Source organism: Lepidochelys kempii, chromosome 1, assembly GCF_965140265.1.
Source record: "Lepidochelys kempii isolate rLepKem1 chromosome 1, rLepKem1.hap2, whole genome shotgun sequence".
Lineage (NCBI taxonomy): Eukaryota > Metazoa > Chordata > Testudines > Cheloniidae > Lepidochelys > Lepidochelys kempii.
In genome coordinates, this window is record NC_133256.1 from 22,488,926 (window position 1) to 22,514,040 (window position 25,115).

The window sequence follows — 25,115 nt, forward strand, 5'->3', positions numbered from 1 at the left end:
TCTATGCATGAGTGTTGACTTCAGAGGATGTGAGGGAGATACCCACACCTGACTCATTCTTTTTAGGTGACAAACCTGAAGAACCGTCCCAGGTTGAGGTGTCAAGAAAGGAGGGTTTAGAACAAATTGATAAATTAAGCAGTAATAAGTCATGAGGAGTAGATGGTATGCGCCCAAGAGTTCTTCAGGAACTCAAATATGAAATTGCAGAACTCCTAACTGTGGTATGTAACCTATCACTTAAATCAGCCTCTCGACCAGATGACTGGAGGATAGCTAAAGTGATGCAATTTATAAAAACAGCTCCAGAGGTGATCCTGCCAATTACAGGCTGGTAAATCTAACTTCAGTATCAGACAAATTTGTTGAAACTATAGTAAATAACAGGATTATCAGACACAGAGATGAACAGGATATGTTGGGGAAGAGTCAACACGGCTTTTGTAACAGGAAATTGTGCCTCACAAATCTATTAGAATTCTTTAAGGGTGTCAACAAGCATGTGGACAAGGGTGATCCAGTGGATATAGTGCACTTCGACTTTCAGAAAGCCTTCGACAAGGTCTCACGCCACCAGTCTTTAAGCAAAGTAAGCAGACATGGGATAAGAGGGAAGTTTCTTTCATGGATCAGTAACTGGTTAAAAGATTGCAAACAAAGGGTAGGAATAAATGGTAAATTTGCACAGTAAAGAGAGATAAATATCTGGCTTCTCCAAGGATCTGCACTGTAACCTGTGCTGTTAAACATATTCATGAATTATTTGGAAAAGGAGGTAAACAGTGAGACGACAAAGTTTGAAGATGATACAAAATTACTTAAGATAGTTAAGTCCAAAGCAGACTGCGAAGAGTTACAAAACTGGGTGACTGGACAACAAAATGGCAGATGAAATTGAATGGTGATAAGTGCAAACTAATGCACATTGGAAAACATAACTTCAACTACACATACAAAATGGTGGGATCTAAATTAGCTGTTACCACTCAAGAAAGAGATCTTGGGAGTCACTGTGGATAGTTCTATGAAAACATCTGCTCAGTGTGCAGCAGTGGTCAAAAAAGTGAAAATGTTAGGAATCATTAGGAAAAGGGTTGATAATAAAACAGAAAATATCATAATGCTGCAACATAAAACCAAAGAATGCCCACACCTTGAATACTGCATGCAGTTCTGGTTGCCCCGTTTTAAGACACATATATTAGAATTGGAAAAGGTAGCGAGAAGGGCAACCAAAATGGTTGGTGGAGGGAACAGCGCTCATGTGAGGGGAGGATTAAAAAGGCTGGGACTGTTCAGCTTAGAAAAGAGATGACTGAGGGGCCCATGATAGAGGTCTTTATAATCATTACTGGTGGGGAGAAAGTGACTAGGGAAGTGTTATTTGCCCCTTCACATGAGTTCAGAACCTGTGGTCACCGATGAAATTAAAATTCAGCTAGTTTAAAACAAATGTAAGGAAGTAGTTCTCCACACAACACACAGTCAACCTGTGGAACTCATTGCCAGGGATGTTGTGAAGGCCAAAAATATAACTGGATTCAACAAAGAATTAGATAAGTTCATGGAGGATAGGTCCATGAATGGCTGTTAGCCAAGATGGTCAGGCATGTAACCCTGTGTTCTGGGTGTCCCTAAAGCTCTGAGTGCCAGATGTTGGGACTGGACAACAGGGAATGGCTCACTCAAGAATTTCCCTGTTCTGTTCTTCCCCTCTCAAGCATCTGGCATCAGCCATTATCAGAAGACAGGATACTGAACTAGATGGACTGTAGATAGGTTCCAGTATGGCCAATCTGATGTTCTTATGTTCACTAAAAGTTAGGTTCTATCTACTCTTACTCATATTGAGTATCAACTTTACTCCAGTAGTAGCTCCATTAAAATCAATGGAATTATTTGCAGATCAAAGTGCTCTTCAGTGTGATTAAAGGTAGCTAAATCTGGTCCTTAGATTGTAAATGTGAACATTAGGGAAGATACTGTATTGAATCCATAGTAATTAAGTAATTAATAAATTACATCTATTGTGTTTCTCACAAATTAATTAATGTTTGGGTTGCTTAGCTCAAGTTACAGACAAGAGTCTTATAAATGTGTATGGTATTAATAAAAAAATAAATAAGATTACAGGAAGAAAAGGTTATAGGACACTGTTTACAAAGTTTGAGTGAATGATTTTAACATAAAATGAAAAAAACCTTAACCAGGAATAATAAATCCAGTGGAGAATTTATATTATGCAACCCTGGGGAGGTGATTTTGGTACTAGTAAGAAATTAAAAGTCCTTAATATAGGTCTCTATCAATTTGACAATCAAACTGTTTATGTCAATTAAGACTTTGGGGAAATTCAATGGCCGTTCAATCAAAAATAATTCTGAAGTTACAAATCAAGAACCATACATACAAGTAGTTCCATTTGTATTTTTTATGCACACACTGTCTAGGGATGTCCTAGTTCTGTTTGCAGAATTTCAACAGTTTCAGCAAGCACTAACATATACTCTGAATCTTTTTCCTGAAGCACACAGCCCTATGGTCTTTGAAAAGCTTCTTCAGTGCTGTTCTGTTCAGTGTTGTGTAACCTCTTTGGTTGTTATGACATGCTCTGCATTCATTTTTAAGCTCTCTGTCAACAACTTCATTTCTTTGTAGGGATGTTCACTTTGGAGTTTTCTGGTCTATTTGTAAAGCCTTTACCCATTCTGTGATGATTTTATACCCTTATTCAATCAATCTGTCATAGAGCAATGTGATTTAAGTTAGATCTTCTCAAACTAAGTTTGGTTCAGCACCAGCAGGATGATACCTGTTTATTATTTCTTCAGTTTAGAGGATAAATTGCTTCATCTTTCCACAGCCAATCAGGAAACTAACAAGTCTCCATGGCCAGTCAGTAGTTTTTAACACACTTTGTCTGGATTTACCTTACAGATATTCATTTCACATTCACATAAATTAATGCTGAGAGTGAAAGTTTGGGGGTTCACCTTTTTAGGCCCCTTTGAAACTTCCAGTCTCTTTTTTCTCCCAGTTAGGCTCCTAAAGCCATTTCAGAGAATTAAATAAAAAGGGCCTGACTTTCACAATGCCAAGTACCTATAAAACCCATTGAAGTCCATAGCATCTGTAGAAGTTAGCACCTTTGAAAATGCAAGCCACTTATTTAGGTGGATAAATATGGATTTCGATGTCTTATTCAGACATCTAAAATTTTTGGTTAATAATACTAAACTGTGTAGTGTTTTTTTGCATTGTTACAAGGTTGCTGTGTTCCATCCAAGCCCTGGATCCATTTTAGTGGTTAGTAAAGTGAGCATTTGGGGATCCTTTGGAATGAAATGTGCTATGGGAACATAATTAGAATTTTATGTCTTGTCACATTCTCCATAAATTAGTTTTGATCCCATTTTATGAACTTGTAAAACTCAAAGTCCAAGGCTCACTTTATTTGTACTATTGCAATACTGTATCCACAAAGGGCCAATGCAATTCTTCGATGTATAAACAATGGAATATCAAGGAGGAGGAGGGAGATTATATTACCTCTGTATTTGGCACTGGTGAGACCAGTACTGGAATACTGTGTCCAGTTCTGGTTATCAAAAAGGATGTTACTAAACTGGAGAGGGGTCAGAGGAGAGTTACAAGAATAATTAAAGGATTAGAAAACACACCTTATAGTGATAGGCTGGAGGAACTCAGTCTATTCAGGTTAACAAAGGGAAGGTTAAAGACATCTCAGTCTAAGTACCTACATGGGGAAGAAATATTTGATAATGGGCTCTTCAGTGTCTTGGGCAATGGCTGGAAGTTGAAGCTAGACAAATACAAACTGGAATCAAAGTGTAAATTTTTAACAAGGAGTGTTAACCATTAATAATTAACCATTGGAACAATTTACCAGGGAGTCACAAGCTCAGCCTTGCCTGTGGGCTCCAGCTGATGGTGATATCATAGAATCATAGAATATCAGGATTGGAAGGGACCTCAGGAGATCATCTAGTCCAACCCCCTGCTCAAAGCAGGACCAATCCCCAATTTTTTTCCCAAATCCCTAAACGGCCCCCTCAAGGATTGAACTCACAACCCTGGGTTTAGCAGGCCAATGCTCAAACCACTGAGCTATTGGCATCTTAAGGATAATTAGTGACCCCATCCGTGAAAGGGTAAGGAAGAGACTATACAGAGAAGAGAAGGCAGGACTCTCGTGCAGGTAGGTGAACTTAAGGGTGTAGGATCAGGATCCTATGGATGGGAGTCCTGGGATAGTGCTTACACAGGCAGGAAGTCAGGAAAGAGGACCCACATAGAGCAGTGTAGGCAAGGAAGTCGTGAGCCTGGGCCTATAAGGAGCAGAAAGATCCCTAGGTGAAGCTACCAGAGTCCCTGGGGAAGGGAGGCAGAGAGGGAAAACCTGCTAAGACAAGAAGCAACAAGAAAGAGCTCTGCTAGAGTAGGTTAGTCTCCTGTGGAGGAAGCTCTGAGTTAGGGTCAGTAAAAGCTCTTCAGTGGAGCCTCAGAGGGGCAGAAGAGTTATTAATTCAGCAGACAAAGGAGAAGCCAGAGGCCTGAGAACCAAAGGGATGCTATGTAAGCACAGCCTGTGGGGAAGCAGTACAAGGGGATGCAGAGGCAGAACATGGCCCAGGGAGACAACATATTTGAACAAGCAGACCTCTTGGTGCTTAATATAGGGTCCTGGGGCTGGAACTCAGAGTACAGGGTGGGCCTGGATTCCCCTACCAGAGCCTGAGAAAGGGGTATGGAAAGCCCAACAGAAGGAATAGCTCAAAGAACAGTCCAGGGAATAGCCCTACAGGGTGAGGTATTGAGACTCAGAGGGATTAAGTGACTTGCCCAAGATCACACTGGGACTGAACCAGCTCTCCGGAGCCCCAGGCCAGTGCTTTCATCAAAAGACTACCCTCCTTTCAGCCTTTTTTCTTGCAGTCTGCATCCTTCTCAATACAGCTCCACAAACCAAGCAGAAGAGCTTTGCATGGAAGTGACACAGATAAAGCTCAGCCCCCTTTACGGAGCTGCCTTTTACTCTTAGGGTACATCTACAGTACGGAATTATTTTGAAATGATTCTATTAGAATTTTTGGAAGTGATTTTATACGTTCGGTCTCCTGTGTCCCCACTGAAGCGCGTGAATTTGGCGGTGTGCGTCCACAGTACCGAGGCTAGCACTGAATGTTGGAAGGGTGCATTGTGGGTAGCTATCCCACAGTTCTCACAGTCTCCGCCCCCCCCTTGGAATTCTGGGTTCAGCTCCCAGTGCATGATGGGGCAAAAACATTCTCTTGGGTGCTTCTGGGTGTGTGTCGTCAGTCTCTCCTCCCTTTGTGAAAGCTATGGCAGATAATCGTTTCGCACCTTTTTGGCGTGCAGACGCCGTGCTGCTTTCAGCAGACAGTGCACCGCTGCTTTCCTGCTACTATGAATCCACCTCTCATTTCCTCTCTTCTTCCTATGTAATCTCTACTATCTATTCTTTCTCTTCCTCATCGAATGCTTCCGCTGCCAACTCTGCTCGGCCATCGTGAACCGAGCAGCACAGCTTCCTCCGCCAACTCTGCTCTCCCACTATTGCCACGCTTCCAAGCTTCTCCATGTTGTCTGTCTGGGGCTCCCACCTCCGTGAAAGCTGCAGAAGACAACCATTTTTCCGCCTTTTTTTCGGCTACCATGAACCGAACAGCACAGCTTCCACTGCCACTCTGCTCTCCTACATTTTGTACCCTTTTTCCAGGATTACCCGTGCAGGCGCCATAGCCATGGAGCCAGATCAGATCTCCGCTGCGGTTTTGACCATTATAAATACCTCATGCATTATCCAGTAGTATGTGCAGTACCTGCAAAACCGGGTGAGGAAGCGACGACAGCGCGATTACTATACTGCTGAGGACATGGACACAGACGTTCCTAGAAGCACGGCATGTGGCGATTGGGAGATTATGGTGTTGTTGGGCCAGGTTCATACCATGGAATGCCAATTCTGGGCCCGGGAAGCAAGCACAGACTGGTGGGACCGCATAGTGTTGCAGGTATGGAATGATTCCCAGTGGCTGAGAAACTTTCGTATGCGTAGGGCCACTTTCATGGAACTTTGTGACTTGCTGTCCCTTGCCCTGAAGTGCAAAGACACAAAAATGAGAGCAGCCCCCACAGTTGAGAAGCAAGTGACCATAGCCCTGTGGAAGCTTGCAATGCCCGACAGCTACCAGTCAGTCTGGAATCAGTTTCGAGTGGGCAAATCTATTGTGGGGCTGCTGTGCCACAAGTAGCCAACACAATCATTGACCAGCTGCTCTCAAGGGTAGTGACTTTGGGAAATGTGCAGACCATTATGGATGGCTTTAATGTGCTGGGGTTCCCTAACTGCGGCGGGGCGATAGACGGAATGCATATCCCTATCTTGGCCCCGGAATGCCGGGGCGGCCAATAGATAAACTGCAACAATAGATAAAAGGGGTACTTTTCCATGGTGCTTAAAGCACTGGTGGATCACAAGGGATGTTTCACCGACATCAACGTGGGATGGCCAGGAAAGGTGCATGATGCTCGTATCTTCAGGAACTCTGGTCTGTTTGAACAGCTGCAGGAAGGAACTTACTTCCCAGATGAGAAAATTACTGTTGGGGATGTTGAAATGCCTATAGTTATCCTTGGGGACCCAGCCTACCCCTTAATGCCCTGGCTTATGAAGCTGTACACAGGCACCCTGGACAGTAGTAAGGAGCAGTTCAACTATAGGCTGAGCAATTGCAGAATGGTGGTAGAATGTGTGTTTGGACGTTTGAAAGCACGCTGACGCAGTTTACTGACTCAGATCTCAGCACAACCAATATTCCAATTGTAATTGCTGCTTGTTGTGTGCTCTACAATATCTGTGAGAGTAAGGGGGAGACATTTATGATGGGGTGGGAGGTTGAGGCAACTCGCCTGGTGGTCAGTTTTGCAAGCTAGACAACAGGGCAATTAGAAGAGTTCAGCAGGGCATGCTGCACATCAGAGAAGCTTTGAAAGCCAGTTTCATGACTGGCCAGGGTATGGTGTGACAGTTGTGTTTGTTTCTCTTAAAGTTACCCACCCCCAATATATATGAAAGGAAATAAAGTCACAATTATTTAAAAACTATTCTTTATTATTTGGTGCACAAAACACTGAGAGAAATCAGAAGCTAGATGGGAGGGGGGTATTGGGTTAGGGGGGCGGAGGAGGAGGGAAGGACAAGTCCAGAAACCAAATCAAAATTTAGGATATGCCAGCTTTCTGCTGCTTGTGCAATCCTCTGGGGTTGACTGTGTGGGTCCCTGTAGCCTCTCCCCCCTCGTGTTCTTGGGCGTCTGGGTGCAGAGGCTATGGAACTTGGGGAGGAGGGAGGGCGGTTATTCAGGGGCTGCAGCGGCAGTCTATGGTCTTGCTGCCTTTCCCGCATTAGATCCACCATACAGCGGAGCACGTCAGTTTGCTCCCCCATGAGCTAACCATAGCATCCTGCCTGCTCTCATCGCACACGTCCCTCCTCTCCTCGTATTCATGTAATGGTTTACACGACTCCGCAATTGTTTGCTTTCACGCATTCAGCTGGGCCCTATCAGTGAGAGAGGACTGCATGAGCGCGGCGAACATGTTGTCCCGAGTTCATTTTTCCACCTTCTAGTCTGGACCAGCCTCTGGGATGGATTAGATAGGGGCCACGTTGAAACATTTGCACCCAGGAGGAGAAAAAGGGAGGGTTGTATTTTAAAAGATGCATTTTAGAGAACAAAGGGGACACTCTTTCTCAGTGAAACAGGCAATTCGTAGTACACAGCACATGTTCTTTCTGTGCAAGGTCTCATTTTGCCTCTTATACTGAAGTGCCTGCCACTTTGGTGTGAGTAAGCCATCACATGCGGCCAGGCAACAGAATTCAGCTTGCAGGCAGCCATGGTAAGCCCAAGGGGCATGTGGGGTTCTGCTTCTTCTGCATTCGTTTTAATGCTTTCAAACTGCTGGGCCCCCTTTCCCATAGCAAGCAATGCCTGGTGGGTTTGCCATATAAAAGGAGGGCCTGCGGGCTCTCTGGGATGATCGCTTCACACAACACCCTTCCCCACCTCCACACACCGCGGGGCTCCGATGAGGCTCTGAGCAGGGATGAGCCCTTTAAACTAAATGCGAACAGCACAGCACGGCTGGGTTTCCCCCACCCCCCCACCGCATGGCTCTGATCAAGCTCTAACTCACCAGAAGTGCCTTCTCCAGGGTCATGGTCCGGGAGCATGCTTTGGGAGTGGGGGGAGGCTATTGGCTCCAGCATTAAGAATAGTTCCTGGCTAGGGGGGAAAACAGATTCCCCACTTGCCGCCTGTGCACTGTCCTCCTCCTCCTCTTCGTCCTCCAATAACTCATCCTCTTCACTCAGTGCTACTCCCCCCCTTGCAGGTGTCCATGGACAGTGGTGGGGTAGTGGTGGCGTCACCCCACATAATTGCATGCAGCTCATGGTAAAAGCGGCATGTATGGGGCTGTGACCCAGAGCACCCATTCGTCTCCCTGGCTTTTTGGTACGCTTGCCTGAGCTACTTGATTTTTGTACGACACTGCTCTGTGTCCCTGGAGTAGCCTCTTTCCGTCATGGCCCTGGAAACTTTAGTGTACATAATTGTGGGGTTTTTTTGGAACGTAGTTCTGCCATAACAGATTCATCTCCCCAACATGCAGTGAGATCCAGTACCTCCCGTTTGGATCATGCTGGAGCTCGTCTGCGAATCCAGCACTGCGTGGTCTCTTGTGATAGTGGACTCTGCATGGTCACCTGTTGTGGTGGACTGTGCTGATGATCACCTGTGCTGATGGTGACCAAACAGGAAATTCAAAAGTTCCCGGGGCTTTTACTGCCTACCTGGCTAGTGCATCGGAGTTCAGAGTGTTGTCCAGAGCGGTCACAAGGGAGCATTCTGGGATAGCTCCTGGAGGCCAATATCGTCAAATTGCATCCACAGTACCTGTAACCCGGAACTGCGATCTCAATTTTAGCGCTACTCCACTTGCCGAGGTGGAGTACAGAAATCGGATTAAAGAGCCCTTTAAATAAAAAAAAACTGGTTTGGTTGTGTGGACGGAATCAGTTTTATTTCAAAGTGACTCGGCTAATTCCGAAATTACCACGTACTATAGACCAGGCCTTAGTTGAACATATGCTAAAGCGGCTTCAAGGGACTTGAACCATTAATTCAAAATAGGTTTCAGAGTAGCAGCCGTGTTAGTCTGTATTCGCAAAAAGAAAAGGAGGACTTGTGGAACCTTAGAGACTAACAAATTTATTTGAGCATAAGCTTTCGTGAGCTACAGCTCACTTCATCGGTACAGAGGCAAAGAATTTTTCACAAATAATACATAAAAGTTGAATATAATTAAGAGAGATTGCTTTGTGAGGGCATGATATTGACTATCCTTCTTTAGGGGAATAGTCTTTACTTGCATGAACAGTCACCTGAAATCAGTGGGTCTAATTCTGCGAGTAAGGGTTTCCAGCATCAAGCCTGGTTTCATGCCAGGTGCACTGGTTTTGAAAGTCAATTTCTCTTCAAGTCAGTGGAGCTATGCTCATTTTATACCATCTGAGGAGCTGACCTTCAGGCTAGCCTCATGATAGAGGATTGGTCCTGCTTTGAGGAGGGGGTTGAACTAGATGACCTCCTGAGATCCCTTCCAACCCTGATATTCTATGGTTCTATGACAGCTAGAAAACTTCAGTTCTAAGGAACAAAACTCATTACAATATTATGTTGGTATTTGCTTCTTGCAGTAACTATTTTCCAGAATAGTAAACTCAGTCAAAATGTTTCCCTGGTTGTAGCGATGTGCTTCAATTTGCAAGCACATGTTGCAGTTTTTGCTGAGGCTGGCAAACATCCGCACAATTGAACAGAAGTGCTATTTGTGGCTATTACTTCTCTGTTTAAAATCAAAACCTTAGTCCATGTAAAAAATCCTGACACTTCAGCATTTAACCATGTAAAGTTAAGGCTGTGCATGGTACCTTAACTCTGCCTGCTTGTGCATTATGACACAAAGGGAGATTATGTCTCATGCTATGAACCTTTGTCGCTTTACAGTAAAGTTTCCCTCAACAGGCCCCTGCCAGAGCCAGCTGTCCAGTATCCCCTTCTGGATTAATTGGCATAGAAAATATGCCAGAGCGTGTGCAATGGGAGGGAGAAAACATGGCCAGAGCCTGTTGTACTCTGGCAATATTTAGCTGGTGTAACTGCCCCTGGGAGCTGCCCCTTTCAGTGTTATCTAGCACAGCCTTGAGGCTGCTCAAAGTTACAATAAGAGCTGATTTTGCTTCTGAGGATTAGGGAGTGAAAAGGTGGCATATAGCCATCCCTCCAGATGTCCAGAGCACAGTTCTGACAGAGCTGATGATCCATACTCTAGTTACAATATTATATATTCTCTCTCCAATAATATACATGCCATTCAATTTTTCCATTACTTTAGAGACCTTCATGTAGCATCTTGTACATATACCAGAATTCCTGAAAGTCATTGATATGACAATAACTCTGTAAACTGTACTTACACAGTTTATATTAAACAGTAATAATGAGCATTTGCTGTTCATATGTCACTTAGCACTAAGCATCTCTGTAGCTAAAGCATGCAGGTTGTTATTTATTATTTGTATTGCAGTAGCATATAGGGGCCCCATTCATGGCTGAGGGCCCCTTTGTGCACAAACATGGAATAAAAATACCATCCCTGACCTAAAGAGATTACAATCTAAGCCTAAAACAAGAGACAACAGACAGAGAGGGGAGAGCACAAGGTAACAATGAGACAATGCTGTCAACATGCTAAAGCAGCGGTCACAACAGTGCATCTGCCTAACAATGTATTTTGTAGGCATCGTGGCAGAGAAGAGTTTTAAGGGAGACAATGAGGTGGCTTGCAGATGTGTATGATGAGCTTCTCCCATGCATGAGGGGCAGCATGGGAGAAAGCACGAAGGAGCTTTCTTAAAAATGTAACAAAAGGGTGGTGAAGGCTGGTGTCATTGGCAGAGCAAGCGTGGGAGTCAACATTTGACACAACACCTTATTTCTTGAAACCTTAGGTTGCAGCAATGCAAGAAAGCTTTTTTCCAGTGCTTTCCCCCCCCCTTCGAAATTTGGCTAAAATGTTAGATAGATATAGCCCCTATAAATCTCCCCGTGCAATGGTATAATGCACTATACCTTGTCCCAAGCTTCAAAAAGCACCCATTTTTCAATGCGCGGTAATGAACTTTGTAATGTCACTTCCTTGTTAGTACATCACTCACCTAGAAGGACATAAACTGTGCTGAAGCCTACACAGATTCTGGTTTTCAGTCCACACATTGACACGCTTGCAGAGATGTGGCATTCCAAGTTCAGCGGATCCTTACATCACATATGGGACCAAGGCTGTTTCTCTGCATTTTGCTAATTTGAAACGCTATGTATGGAGGGACTGTTCCGTAATGATGCTGCAGCATTCTGCTTCCGCACACCAGTTCTACTGGAGTTATGAATGCTTCATTTTATGGAGTCCACTATCCTACCCCATCTTATATCAACCACATAACGCAATGGTTGCGCTGGGAAAAAGTCTAGAGCCAAATTGTGCTCATTTTATCCACACGCCGTGTGTCATTTGGCCTTGATCCTGCAGCCCTTATGTGCATGAGTTTAGCCTGAGGGCTTGTCTACATTACCCGCTGGATCAACAGGCAGCAATCGATCCTGCTGGGGTTGATTTATCACATCTAGTCTAGATGCGATAAATCGACCACCGAGTGCTCTCCTGTTGACTTTGGTACTCCACCAGGGCGAGAGACGCAGGCGCAGTCAACAGGGCAGCATCAGCCATCGATTTACCACAGTGAAGACACCACTGTCAGTAGATATAAGTACGTCAACCCCAGCGTGGACTAGTCCACACAAGAGATCCACTTCCTGGACACTATCGTGCTAATAAGCAATGGTCATATAAACGCCACCCTATACCAGACACCTACTGACCACTATACTTACCTACATGCCTCCAGCTCTCATCCAGACCACATCACATGATCCATTGTCTACAGTCAAGCTCTAAGATACACCCACATTTGCTCCAATCCCTCAGACAGAGACAAACACCTACAAGATCTCTATCAAGCGTTCTTAAAACTACAATACCCACCTGCTGAAGTCAAGAAACAGATTGACAGAGCCAGAAGAATACCCAGAAGTCACCGACTACAGGACAGGCCCAACAAAGAAAGTAACAGAACACCACTAGCTGTCACCTTCAGCCCCCAACTACAACCTCTCCAACGCATCATCAAGGAGCTACAACCTATCCTGAAGGATGACCCATCACTCTCACAGATCTTGGGAGACAGGCCAGTCCTTGCTTACAGACAGCCCCCCAACCTGAAGCAAATACTCACCAGCACAACAAAAACACTAATCCAGGAACCTATCCTTGCAACAAAGCCCATTGCCAGCTCTGTCCGCATATCTATTCAAGGAACACCATCATAGGACCTAATCACATCAGCCACACCATCAGAGGCTCGTTCACCTGCCCATCTACCAATGTGATATATGCCATCATGTGCCAGCAATGCCCCTCTGCCATGTACATTGGTCAAATCGGACAATTGCTACGCAAAGTAATAAATGGACACAAATCAGACGTCAAGAATTATAACATTCAAAAACCAGTCAGAGAACACTTCAACCTCCCTGGTCACTCAATTTCAGACCTAAAAGTCACAATTCTCCAACAAAAAAACTTCAAAAACAGACTCCAACGAGAAACTGCAGAATTGGAATTCATTTGCAAACTGGGACACAATTAAATTAGGCTTCAATAAAGACTGGGAGTGGATGGGTCATTACACAAAGTAAAAACTTTCCCCATGCTAATTTTTCCCCTACTGTTACTCACACCTTCTTGTCAGCTGTTTGAAATGGACCATCCTGATTATCACTACAAAAAGTTTTTTTTTCCTGCTGATAATAGCCCACCTTAATTGATTAGTCTCATTACAGTTGGTATGGCAACACCCATTCTTTTCATGTTCTCTGTGTATATATATCTTCCTACTGTATTTTCCACTGCATGCATCCGATTAAGTGGGTTTTAGCCCATGAAAGCTTATGCCCAAATAAATTTGTTAGTCTCTAAGGTGCCACAAGTACTCCTTGTTTTTTGTTGACTTCAGCTACATTATTCACGTAGCTGAAGTTGTGTAACTTAGATCGATTCCGCCCCACCGCAGTGTAGATCAGGCCTATGTCATACAAATTGTTCTATGGACTCCAAAGGGACTTCTCAGATGAGTAAGGACTGCAGGATTGGGCCAATCAGTTCAGTGTGATGTGAACAAAAGACCCAAATCATCATTGCCCTGTAGTCTCTTTATGCTAGCTAGGTTGGAGCAAAGAGGCCACAGGGCAGGCACAGATCCACACCACATCCATCTCCACTCCCAGGAACACCCCGAGCACAGGGAGGGAATGAGGGTAGGGGGTGTTTTGGAGTACGCCAGGGTGGGGCAGAGGAAGGAGAGGGTGGGAGGAGGTGTGGCTAGGGCAGATCTACATCCTGATTATTCTAATCCCTTGTTAAACTACAAAGGCTATGTCTGCACTGCAGTTGGGACAGCACATATACGCAGGGATGAGTTAGCTTTGATTGGGGACGTTCGCTAAAAATAGCACTGTAGCCATGGTGGCACAGGCAGCAACATGGGCTAGCTGCCTAGGCACGTCCCCAAGGTCCTGGGCGGGTTGTACTGTGGCAGCTGCCCCAGCTACACTGTTATTTTTAGCGAGCTAGCTGGATCCAAGCTGTTTCAGGTATATCTATATGCGTTGCAATCACGCCTCCTGATTGCTGTGTAGACAACACTTAGGGGCCTTGTTCTCAGCCCTCACTGCATGTGAATAGAGGGGGCACAGGCTGCCTACCCTTCATTCCTAGACTGGCCCAGGCCCCAGCACAAGGGTGAACCTGGCCAAAGGTGAGCCAGATATGGCTCCTAGTAAAACAGGGCATTACATGGCAGATTTTAGTTCTTTGGCATGCTAGTATTGTTCAATTAACAATGATCTGGGCTAAGTGCAATGACTGTCTTGAGCAGGTTTTGTTTTCTTTCTTGTAAATCGGCTTTTAAATAATTCGGAATTGCTGCTTTAATTCCTCCCTTCCTTGCTGATCAAGTTGTGAACAAGAACAGACAATTAGTAATTAAAGAAGGTTTCCTTACTCCTGCAGAGGTGGATTTTACCTTTGTGTAGGATTCTGATAAATGCAACTGGATATCACTGAAGCAGCGATTTTATGCCATTTCCCTCTCCCCTGGACACACACAGCCCCTGAAGTTTTGCAAATTTGTTTTGATCACTTTTGATTAGACTTGTAAGACAGCTGTATCGACTGCTGTGCTGAGCTGCTTTTCTTTCTCTACTAAGGTTGCGCAGCTCAACTTTGAGGATCTGTATTAATTTAATTAATGCCTTGCTCTTTAATGACTCCCGCCAACCCTGTTTTTAAAACGGCACACCCTGATTTTGGTCTAAGGGCGGGAATGAACTAGGAAGCAGCGCATTTCAAACTGCAGCCTAATTTAATGTTTTAATAACAAACAAACACAACAAGTGAGAAAAACGTGTGGCAGATCCATTACAGATGTCAGTGGACATTTTGATCTTCTTTTTAGCTGCTCTGCTGGCTTCAGTCCCCTGCAGAATACATGCTAAAATGCCATTGATGAAGTTTTCAATCATAATTTTCATCCTTGTATATTTCACATCATGACACTTGGCAAGCAATATGTTATGAAGAGAGTATCATCAATGAAGTATGAATGCAAGCCTATTTTAAAAGTTCCTACAACGGAAACGGAAATTTGATAATAGTGGGTTCTTCACTCTAGAAGACAAAGGTAGCACAAGATCCAGTGGGTGGAAGCTGAAACTGAATAAATTCAGACTCAAAATATGGCACAAATTTTTAACAGTGAGGGTGATATTAATAATTGGAAATGGTGGATTCTCTATCACCGGCAATTTTTAAATCAAGATTAGATGCTTTTCTAAATGATATCTGCAGATTCAAACATGAGTTTATAGGAATTAATAGAATTCCTATAAGAAGCCTGTGTTGTGCAGAAGGTCAGACAAGATATACTAAACAGAGGAGAAAGGAAGAATTCAGCTATGGAGCCAGATCCTCAGCTGGTGTAAATTGGCAGAGCTCAGTTGAAGTCAAGGGAGCCAAACAGATTTGCACCACCAGAGGATCTCTGGCCCACTGCTCATAGATTGCAAACGTTTGTGGGCATAGGGCATGCCTCAGTTAGGGCCAGATTCCCTAGTCAGGCCACGCTGCAGTCAGCAGAGATCCAGAGAAGGAGGAGCAACGGGGCTGGAAATAGAGCTGGGTGACATTTTTGGACCATATTTTTTTCTAGTGAAAAATGCAAACTCACAAAATCTGAAAAATTTTGCAAATTTGTGTTGATTTTGCCAAGTTTTTCCCCATTAAACCGCCTCCCCCTGTACTGAAAAGTTTCATTTCACCCTCTTCAGACTGTAAAGTTTTTCTTTTTTTTTAATTCAGAATGACATTTTTATTTTGAAATTTACTTTTTCTTTTTTTCTTTTAAATATGGAAAGTGTGAAATGCTTGCAATAAAAACAAACCCCAATACTTTGTTTCTTGGAGAATGATTTTTTCAACCTTTTGATTTGCTAAAAGTTTCCAAAAAAATGCATTATTGGCTTGATGCAAATAAATCTTTCCCCCTAAATTTTTAGACTTGGCCAGCGAACCAAAACAATCCATTATTCGCCCATCTCTATCTCTAAGCCACCCTTATGCTCCTACCATCCCAGAGTGGACACAGGGTCACGATGATCCCTGCTGTAGGTTAGAGGGGCCTTCAGGATGTCCATGGCGTCCACCAAGGATTGACAGAATACACTACGCCCCCTGCTGCTCCAGCACACCCCAACATGTCTCTTATACTGGGTATGGAGCCAGGTGTGGTGGGATTCCCCCATGCAAGAGAAATCCTTGCACCAGCTGTCTATGATAGCCTTCTGGTCCCTTTGTCCTGCTAGAGTGGTACAAAGGGGCTGGCATGAGGGGCTAGAATTTGCCCATTGGACTAGACAGTACCATGAAAATGTATTGGCACTATACAAGCAATTTTTAATGCAAATACTAACATGAGTCCATTCACAGTTTCATGGAAATGATGACTGTTTTTCATTACCTTGTTCTGGCTCCTGTGTCCTAAAGCAATGAAGGGGGCATTTTTCTCTCTTTCTAACAGAAAGTTGCCTCAATAGAAGGCTGGGTGGCAAATAGTTCTGCTGATCTTAACATTTAAACAGAGGGCCAGCCATGCTTTCACAAGGGCAAATAGCTTAGCTGTGGTCCTGATTTTGTTTTGTGATTTTTGTAAGTTGTTGCGTTCTATTCAGCCGTTATCTATGTCATGATTTTTGTTATAACTGTAGGCCAGTCCAAATATGCATAGCTGTATATATCATCTCCTGGTATAATTAATATATCAGAGCTGAGTGGAGATGATAAAAAGCCACTTTGTGTTCACCGCACCAGCACATTAAATAAGCCTGGAATATCTTGAGCCCAAATGGCTGTAATAAATATTCCCAACTTTCCCTAATTCCCCCCTTAGTTGTCGATCTCTCCTTTCTTCTGATTAATAGTCAACCTTCGAAGGGTAAAGGTAAAAAATAGTTTTTAAATGGAATAGGCAGCTCCCCGTAAAGAATGCCTATGCTGTTAAATGCAGAACAGCTGAAGGATGTAAACAATTTCAAAGTAGATTTACAGTGGGGGCGAAAGCGTGTAAATGGATGACTCAATGCACACACCACCCCATTCCCATCTCTGCTGTTTCTGCTGAACAGGAAAAAATAATCCTTGGGCCTGCGTCTCTCCTGCTTTGTACTTTATACGTGTTGCATTTTGCATCCATCTTGCACAAGTGTTAAGTGGCTATTGAAGGTGCAAGGCAGGGAAGAATCAGGCCCCAGGAGACTTATTTCATGCTGTTCTCGCTTCCTCCTTCTCCTCTCAGTTTCTCTGGCCCTCTGATCATGCACCAATATATTAAATGAAATGGATTTGCTTCATCCATGTGAACCCCAGAGAAAATGGGTTGCCTATGGGTGAAGTTCAGGGGAGCCTGGGGGAGCAAATTCCACCCCCAAACCTGGAGCTAGGACGCAGGATGCTAGAGCTCCTCATGCTCCCCAGGGGCTGTCTCCTCTGGAGCAGCAGACATGAGCCTTACCTCCTGTATGAAACTTCAGATTCTGTGCCCAGTCCAGTCTCATAACCTTAACTCTGCCCTATGCAGGACAGAGTGGGAAGTCCCCTTTGCAGTGCCCTGTGGAGCTGTTCCTCCTGTGCTCTCTCCTAAGATCATGGACTGCAGATGCCACTTTCTCTGCAGTCTCTTTCTCATGCACTTTCTCTGCAGGGAGAGCCCTTAATAATCTGTCCCTTAATTGCTGACAGTCTGTAAAATACCAAGCTTGTAAATATTAATAGATCTACAATGATCTGTTACCCTACCATTGGTTGGATGCTGGATCTTCAACACGCTTTCCATCATGCACAAGGCTTCCCCCACTATTTTGCTGATGTTAGGGAAGCATTTAGGGTAGAATTCATAAAACTACTTCAGGTGCTTATGTCCAGATTTAGACACCTGAGTCCCCCACTGTGATCCTCCAAACTCCTGCTGAACCCTGTAGGTGCCCAAGTTTCTGCCTCTGGTCATGCTCACAGCAGCTTCCTTCTAGGTGTCCAGATGCCTATTATCTCCCTAAACTCCAGAACCAAGGGAAGATAAGTATTTGGCTGCCTAACTCGACCCAGGGGCCCAATCCGGTAAGTATACTCACAGTTTGCCCACTTTAGAACTTTTAATCCGATGGCTAGAATACTCACCTGGGATATCATAGAATCATAGAATATCAGGGTTGGAAGGGACCTCAGGAGGTCATCTAGTCCAAGCCCCTGCTCAAAGAGAGACCCCTCCCTGGCAGTGTAAGAGCAGGGATTTGGACAGGCGACTCTCACTTTTCAGGAATTAGCTCTAACCCCTGAGCTCTGGAATATTCTGATATGGGGCCCCCTCAATGGCTCCTGTTGTAGCTGCTCCACTGTGGATACATATAGAAAGAGTGATTGGGCCAGAGAGAGAGCTACGCTGGGAATGACTCTTCAGTCCATTGGTTGGCACCCACCTGGGCAGCAGAAGACTCTGGCTCAAATCCCCCTGCTCCAATCACTCTTTCCATACTTATCCCCTGTGGAGCAGTTTCAGCAGGAGAGATTTAGGAAGCCACACACCAGAATATACCAGAGCTCAGTGGTTAGAGCACACTCCTGAGAGGTTGCAGACCCCTGTTCAAATCCTTTCTTAACCTCCTCCCAGGGAGAGGGGAGTTCAGCCTGGGTTTCCCACACCACAGGTGAGTGCTCTAAATGCTGGACTAAAAGTTATACGTTGGACATGGGCACCTCCTCCTCCAGGCATTGTGTGTGGAGAGAGGCAAGCGCCTAACTCATTCCCGCAAGAAACTGTGTAGCTGCCTACGGCTGGGGAGCAGTTCCCATTTGTGCATTGCTAGCAGAGGTTCCCATTTGTGCATTACTCCCCGTGGCCTGGACTTAGGTGCCTATGTCTGAGAAAGGGGTGGGGCGTAGCAGGTAGACATCTCCCATTGATTAGCTTGGGTGGCTCCCTGCCGACTGTGCCGGCTTTGGCGGATTGCATTCTAAGTTGCTTATCTCTGCCCTGCCACTGTAGAGTGAGCCTAGGTGTCTAACTCAGCTTTGCGGCTCGCAGTGTGGTTCCTGGGATTTCCTAGGCACCTAAAAGTTTGGTGCTGTGATACTCAGTGTTGCAACACCCAAGTCCCTTCATGGATCCCACACGGTGGCACTGTGGTAATAAGAAAGCAGCACAGTTTGCAAACCCTAATGGATATGCACAGACAGCAGCAAAGGAAAGTATTTATTCTATAATGGGAAACTACCCAAAGGTAGAAGCTCTTTGAAAAAGCTGAGTGAAAGTACTATTTGTTTATACGTAGGGTTTGGTTAGAGTGTTGCTGGCATGGACAAATGCCAAGGGAAACAGATTGGCGAGTGCCCCAGGAATATTAGTGCTTGTCATTTTTCATGTTGTCTGTCCTTTCAAACCAAAGAAAAATACCTGCATACTTATGGATCGAAAGAGCTGAGACACAAACCCAGAGGCTAATATTATCATTAATCAGAAAAGTTATCGAAATAGTTGTGCCCAGGCACTAACTCTTACTGCTTCTGTGAATGCTGGTTTATAAGAAGCTCTTGGAGTGCTTAGGAAGAAACTATAAAATCCTTTATGATAAAGAAATGGGTAAATGCCCTTAATCATGGCACTATTCATAGTGCTGTAGCAAAGGTGCAAAAACAGAACAGTGTGGTATAGCAATACCACCTAAGGGCTAGCCTCAGATACCCTTATTCAGGGGGAGTAGTTCCCAACTCAAGAAATGAAGCAATGGGCTGTGCAGTGTTAAGCATATGCCCAAGGACTTAGCAGAATCAGGGCCAAAGTGCTGAGCTCATCTCAGACTCCAGCCCTTCAGGAGCGCAGGAGATTCATAGCCGCCTTTTCAGAGACCTAGAGCAGCCTGAGACTCTTCCCAGGGAGACCCCCCTCAAAGGTTTTATTGTGCTGTCATTTATGCCACCTTCTGCAGTGGTTCTGCAGATCTCAACCTAAATAGCATCTGGCTTGTTCACTCTTTTTATGGCAGGACTGCAGCGGGATGTCCAGGTGCCACAGAAATGAATCCTGCAATGAATACATGACGAGGGTAAAATGGATAATTTGACACTTTTAGCCAACTGTTCTCCTTTTAGAATATGCCTGGGCAGAGTCTGAATTGCTGGAATGGATTCATTATTTGAATGCATCCTTTAGAATTGTTAGTGCATGGATTGGATGCAAATATTCAAGCTGTGTTATGTTTTTCTGATCAGGGGATAATTCTTACAGTATCATTTCTGTTCTCTTAGCGGCTGAGTGTGCAAATGCTTCTTTGTTTCTCGTTGCTTTGTCTCTCCAGCAGATCCTAAGTCCCAGCCACCGTCCTTCTCAAGGAAGAGGATTACATAAAACTCCCTCAGTTGCCCTGGGGAGTCACTCTGAGAACCCTACAAAGTATCAGGAGTAGCTGATAGGGAGGACACACCAGGCACCAGAAATAGATTACTTTGAGATCACAGTGCAAAGATAAAAGCTGATTTTCCAGAAGTTCTTTGCACTGTGACTCTGAGCTGTATTTGCTCTTTGTCACTTCTCTTGGGGTTTTGCAATTTGACCTGACGTGTGCAGTCCAATAGCATCAGTTTCTCTAAATCTTTCTATTGTAGTCTTTATTACAGTATCTTGGTACCCCCCCCCTTTTTTTTTTACCATTAACTGCTGCAGGGAGCTTCCTGCACCAAATATGTTACTCCCTCTGAAAAGTCTGTTCTCTTGCCCCTCACAATGTAGCTGCAAGCACACAAATCCTAATGTTCACCTATTGCTGTGTTTACATTGTGCACCTATGAACCATAATCCCTTTTTCTTAAATGCATTTCTCCCATGAAGGCTTTCTTGGTGTTAAATCTCTCCTTGACCACAGGATATTTTACCACGTAAGACCACACAGAGAGGAATGAGCCTTGGCCCATATTGCAATGTTGCTTCTGCATATAATGTAAATACAGGAATATCCACATTTTGCAATATACAGGTGGCTGCAGTGGTGAATTGCCTAGAGCCTGCTGACTACAGCTCCATTTCTATATAGTTTTGTATACACTTTTGCACCATTTCTATTGAGTTGTTAATAGGACAGGCTGCTTTTCTTCCATCTGTTTGGAGGGTACTTGTGATGTGGAGACCTGTCCATTTGGAATTGGACGAAGATCACCAACTTCTTTCCCTTAGGGATGGTGGAAGATTAATGAACACCAGGAAGAGATGGGAAGCAGAGCAGTTATGGTCAGTTGTAACCCATGGCGATGAGCCTTTGCTTTCAGAGAAAAACACTCTCTTCATGGAAAGAAGGGACGCTCCACTCGAGAATAAGTGGTTTTTTTGGCTATCAAACTCAACCACCCTTGCAAGCAGCTGGACTCAGCAGAAGGTGTTCAGAACCTTAGCCTGGTTCATAGAGGTGAATTATCTTTTCTGGGTAAAGCCCCACAAGGCTGTGGCTGAGAGGAGAGATGATGTGCATCCCTTCAGCTCGCATGGTCTCTTTCCCTCGTTCATGCAGCACCCAGATGCCTGGAGTGGGCAGCACAGGGTCAGTGTCTGTGCACGTTCATGCGTGTGTCTGGCAGTGTGGGCCAGGTGTACAATGTCTCAGAAGCTGCTGAGTTTCTTTCTAGGATGAAGTGAGGAAAACCCTGGGTGGTGACCACTTTCTGGACAGACTAAAGGGGTTACAATGCATCCCAAAAGGACAGTAATAGGAACACACAATTATACAGTCTAATTTGGTGATCCCAAGTCACTTTTTAAAAATATAGGCTGTGAAAAAATACAAAATGATATCAGCAATAGGTGTAGGGTTGAGGTGCCTTTAAACAAGCATCCCTTAAGACCTGTATTGGGTCCAGTCCAGCAGTCCTTGCTCAGGCAATATTCCTACTGAGTCCATCAGGCCCAGCATCTGAAAGATGAACATTTGGCCTTGTAAATGGTGTAGGTTTTGGTTTTGTAGAACATTGGTCCACCTTCTATGGGAGAAGGAGGTTGTATAGTTTGGATGGCCTCTACTTCAGTACAAGGGGGGCCTTCTTCTTGGAGATAGGCAGGCTAGAGAAGGCAGGAGGACGTTAGACCAATAACAAAAGGTGAGGATAAAAAGAGGCAAGATATGAGCACCTCAGTACAAAACCAAGGTGTTTAGAACAAAATTAATAAAGGCACCAAGGACATGAAGAGAAGAAACTATGTAATTGCCATACAGCAATGCTAGGCACCTGGGTAACAGACAAAAGGAACTGGAATTCCTCGTTTATGAGCATAAACTTGATCTAGTAGGTATTATTGAAACCTGATGGGATGATTCCCATGACTTGAATGTTAAAATCAATCTTTATAACCTACTAAGTGGGCAAAAGGGGAGGAGGGGTGGCACCCTATGTAAAAAATGGCATACATGTTTCTGAGTCACATATAGCTTGGAAGAAAATGATTCTGAGTACTGATGGATCAGTGTCCTAACAGGAAAATCACAAGATGGGGTATCAGTTGGTGTCTGCTACAGACCATCAAATCACGCTAGGGACCGGCTGACTGGCTTCTTAGACACTTACCTATAAAGTGTACGGGGAAAAAGTTGCATGATCGTGAGGGACTTCACTTTGAGTGACAGTGCAGGAGATCTGATGCTGTCAGCACTAGAACATCCTTGGAATTTCTAAACATTATAGATGACAATTTCCTAACTCAAAAAGTGTTGCAGCCAACATGGTGGAATTCTATGTTAGACTTTGCATTGACAGATAAAGAGGAACTCATCACAGAATTAAAAAATTATGGTAACTAAGGTACAAGCGATTAGGATTTGATCACATTTATAATTTTAAAACAGAATCAAATCTAGACCAGTGAGCCAAATTAGCTGGAGGGAGAATATAATCAGAAAAATGTAAATGATGATTGGGAATTATTTAAGAACACTTTACTAGAGGCCCCAAAAGCCACAATCGAGAAAGAAGGCTATATTGGTTAAAAAACTGATCTGGTTTAGAGGGTAAGTGAAGGCAGCTATAAACAATAAAATTAAAATAAAATAATATATAACACATGAAAGGAAGGGGAAGTTGATAGTAATTAATATAATTCAGAAGCTGGGAATTGTAGAAAATTGATAAAGGAAACAAAAGGACACAAAGAGAAAACTGTCCGGCAGAATTTAGGACAATACGGAGGAATATTTAAAATATATTAGGAACAAAAAGAATCCTAGCAATGTTATTGTTCCATTATTAGATGGAAATGGTAGCAATCCTGAAAAGGTGGAAGTGTTCAATAAATATTTTTTTCTGTAATTGGGAAACAAACAGTTGATGTAGTCATACTATACTAGAATGATATAAAATGAATATGGCACATATTAAATGGATTAAAAGCTGGCTAGTTAATACGTACCAAAAGGTAACTGTAAATAGGGAATCATAATCAAATGGGTGTGTTTCTAGTGAGTCCTGCAGGGATCAGTTCTTGGCCCTATGTTGTGTAACATTTTTATTAATGATCTGGAAGAAAACATAAAATTATCACTGATAACGTTTGCAGATGACACAAAAATTGGGGTAGTGGTATATAATGAAGAGGACCAGTCACTGTTTCAGAGTGACGTGGATTGCTTGATAGGCTGGGCACAAGCAAACTATATGCATTTTAATATGGCTAAATGCAAATGTATACATCTCGGAACAAAGAATGTAGGCCCAATTTACAGGATGGGGTGTTCTACCCTGAGAGATGGACTCTGAAAAAGGTTTGGGGGTAGGGTTGAAAATTAGCTGACCATGAGCTCCCAGGGTGACACTGTGGCCGAAAACGCTAATGCATAAACAGGGATTCATAAACAGGGGAAACTTGAACAGGAGTAGAGAGATTATTTTACATGTGTATTTGGCACTGGTATGACCATTGTTGGACTACTATTTTGAGTTCTGGTATCCACAATGCAAGAAGTAAGTTAATAAATTGGAGAGGGTTCAGAGAAAAGCCATGAGAATGATTAAAGGATTAGAAAACATGCTTTATAGTGATAAACTCCAGGAGGTCAATCTACTTATCTTAACAAAGAGTAGGCTAAGGGGTGACTTGATTACAGATTATTGGTACCTACATGGGGAATAACTATGGCTGGAAGTTGAAGCTAGACAAATTCAGATGGAAATAAGATGTAACTTTTTAATGGTGAGACTAATTAACCATTGGAACAATTTAGCAAGGATCATGGTAGATTCTCCATTACTGACAATTTTTAAATCAAGATTGGATGGTTTCCTAAAAAATAAGCTCTAGAAATTACTTTGCGGGAAGTTCTGTGGCCTGTATTATACACAGACAGTGAGATTAGATGATCACAATGGTCCCTTCGGGCATTTGAAGCTATGAAGCTTTACCTCCAAAACAGCTGACTTCATTGTAACATGATCTGAGACCTTTGAGAGGGAAAGGAGGGAAAATTAAAACCCAACAGCTTATCTAGCTCATAACAGACCTGCTAATATGCATTGAACTTGCTTTCCAGTGAAAACATGATAAAGTTTTCAGCCTAAAATGCACTTTTTAATCCACCTTTGAAGGAACTCTTAGAAGGCTTCCTAACTCATTATAACAAATATTTGATTATAATTTAAAGACTTAATATGATTCTGTAACATTAAAGGTGAATACCACAGTAAGGGTGAGATGCTGAGTATCCTTAATCCTCATTGAAGCCAACAGTAGTATATGGCAGAGATGGTCAGTACCTTGAAGAATGGAGTAAAAGGTTTTGTTGCTGTTTTAAAGCCAACCCTTTGATTCCTGGAATGTGCTCCACAAAAGTTCCTTTGAAATGATACACTTGGATTATTTGCTATGCTATCTACTTTCTTTTCCAAAAAAAATCTTACACGGACATAGCTGATTGTTTTAAAGTCATTTCCCTCAAGTGCATCTGAAGGACAAACTGCCTGAAGAACTGCATAAACAATGTCTTATGTTTAAATGTCAAACCTAAACAAGTAGCTCAAAAGGAATAACATTTAATGTATTTTAAGTTAAGGGCAATAATATAATTTTACAGAAAAAATCCATTATGACATTTGTTTATTCTTCATAATACAGTCAAACAATGTTTTAAGAGTAACAGTGATCTTTTTGTTCTTTCAATAGCTTCACTTGGGTATTTGAAACAGCTGTTGCTTTTCATGACAATCTGTGGCCTCAATGATTATTAAAAGCTTATTTTTTTCTCCCTTCTCAT